This window comes from Nicotiana attenuata, chromosome 3 (assembly GCF_001879085.1).
Source record: "Nicotiana attenuata strain UT chromosome 3, NIATTr2, whole genome shotgun sequence".
Classification (NCBI taxonomy): Eukaryota; Viridiplantae; Streptophyta; class Magnoliopsida; order Solanales; family Solanaceae; genus Nicotiana; species Nicotiana attenuata.
The window spans coordinates 30,934,719-30,937,147 of NC_031991.1; the positions used below are offsets into that span (position 1 = coordinate 30,934,719).

Genomic DNA, 2,429 nt, shown 5'->3' on the forward strand with positions numbered 1-2,429 from the left:
CGGGTTCGAATTAGAGGGTTTCCCCTTTGTTTGAATTCGGACTTGAATTCGAGGCCCGAATTTATAAATGTGAATTAATTAGGCCCCTTTAAAGACGGAAATGAATAGAAAATCTTAGTCTACTTTAGGTTAGCCATAAAATAATAAAACGAGATGAACCTCGCTAAATAAAATTGCATAGATAGCGAGGCCCTCATTAGTTGCTTATAATAACATGCTTAGAATTCGGGACGTGCCGTTTAGCGAATTTTACGGTTTTCCCTGCAAAGATGATAATCCGCTAGTCGCTATAGGCACGTTTTAATAAGTTTACCTTCTTAAATACGGGTACGCGTTTCGCGCAACCCAAATCCAAATCCTAAAACGTTGAATAAGAGGTGTTGAGGATCCGGGTGCATTTCATGTGACGTGATCCAAAGGCACGCTCTTAAACGGCGTTCACTTTCGTAAAAAATAATTAAAAGCGGCAAATAATCTTGAAAAATTGCACTATAGGTTCAAACGTGTATAAAAATCAGATTTTAGCCATTTATAATAATTTAAGCGACCGTGCTAGAACCACGGGATCCGGGGGTGCCTAACACCTTCCCTCGGGTCAACAGAATTCCTTATTCAGAATTTCTGGTTCGCAGACTCCAATTGGGAAGTCGAATTTTTCCTCGATTTGGGATTTAAATTAAACCGGTGACTTGGGACACCAAAAGCCAATCTTATCCCAAGTGGCGACTCTAAAAATAAATAAATAATCCCATTTCGAATAATGTCACTTTAAATGAAAAAACTCCCTTATACATTTATCCTTCGGGGTGGGTGTGTAAAAAAGAGGTGTGACAGCTCTGGCGACTCTGCTGGGGATACGAATCCAGAATTTCGGTTCAGGGTTCAAGAATTCGAGCTTAGTACAATTGTTATATTTGGCTTTATTTGATTTTTCTACATGTTCCATGCTATATGTGCTAAATGTTTTACCGCTTTGATATTTGTTGAAATTGTATATATAAACTGTCGCGATTCCCTTCCTCTTTCTGAGTCATCTACATCATGGAGAAGGGTGCACTTCGTGTAGCTTCTCTTCTGTTTAGAGTCTTTTCCCATTTAGAACGAGGTTTGGATAAGTTGCAAAGCCGACGGAGCTTCTGTATCCCCGGTACGCTGCCTCCCCCTCGGCTCGAGTTGTCCGCTCGGGTAAGCCAGGTCTAGACCAATAAACCTAGGGTTAAGCCTAGAAGAACAAAACCACATGCCGGATCCCTAGTAGGACGTTTGTTTGCATCATGTGCATTTGACTTAGGGGACTCAACACAGGGGTTGGGTCCGTCTAGGACAGGTGACCTGAAACAAATTGACCATCCTGATGCATCTTATGTGCTACTTGCGCATTTATTTGCTCGGATTTGCATGTTGACCGGTTTGTCTAAATGAGTGAATTATTGAAATAAGCAGTGTTAGGACTAAAGGAGGGTAACCATTTGTTGTGAGAAACCAAATGCCCAAATAGTACCGAAATGTTGCCGGATTTTTTTTCAAAATAGCTGGATTTTGGCAAATCTGCCCGAACTACGCCGGTTTGATTCTCACCGGATGTGAGATACGTAGGCAACCCTCATCGGGTCCAACCTTTCCTTTTGCAAAAAATAACCAAAAAATGCCAATTTTGTGTCATAAATAAGTCGGGTGATGCCATTCCTGTTTAAATAAGCCGAATGTCCCCAAAAGGACGCTGGAAGGCCGTTTTGCAAGAATAGCCACCTTGAGTCATTTTTAAATGGTTTGCGGGCACAGCCTTAAAATCTTCCTCCCAGAAGTGCTGAAAGGCCGTATTTGCAAATCCAAGTCCTTATTTTCTGAATAAAGAATTTTTGCACAAATAGCCATTTTTCAAAATAAATCATTAAGTTCCCCTAAATAATGTGCAGGATGAATTCAAGTGACATCGAAACCTTCTCAGTCCTGAGCGAGATCCCTTTGAAACTCCATATGTGGTGGCATGACTTGGGAAAAGGAAGCAGGGATACTGTGGTTAAAAGCCTGGGCGGTCTTGTAGATTTATTGAAAATCAGACCAAGGAAGGATGTCATTGAGGCACTGATACCATTTTGGGACCCGACCCGTAATGTACTCCGGTTTTCAGATTTTGAACTCACACCCACATTGGAAGAAATTGCCGGATATGCCGGTCTCAACGGGAACTTCCGCGGTAGATACCCTTTGGCCCCACGACCGACAACTCTTCATAGGTTTTTGGACTTGTTGAACATCAGTCGGGATATTCAGGACCCGCATCTGGCGGAAGGGTGTTGTACACTACACTTCCTATATCACCGGTATGGTAACCCCAAAGGTTTTGAGGAACCCAATACAGGACTAACACATGCTGGAAATAAGGACAAATGGGAAGCCCGACGGGGATTAGCCTTCATGGTGGCCTT

The 2,429-nt window shown here is 42.4% G+C and overlaps 1 protein-coding gene across 1 annotated transcript in view; it reads left to right on the forward strand.

Annotated features, from left to right (window-relative positions):
- The window catches only part of LOC109224256, a 9,163-nt gene that overhangs the window by 5,806 nt on the left and 928 nt on the right, over nucleotides 1-2,429 (forward strand). The window lies entirely within an intron of this gene.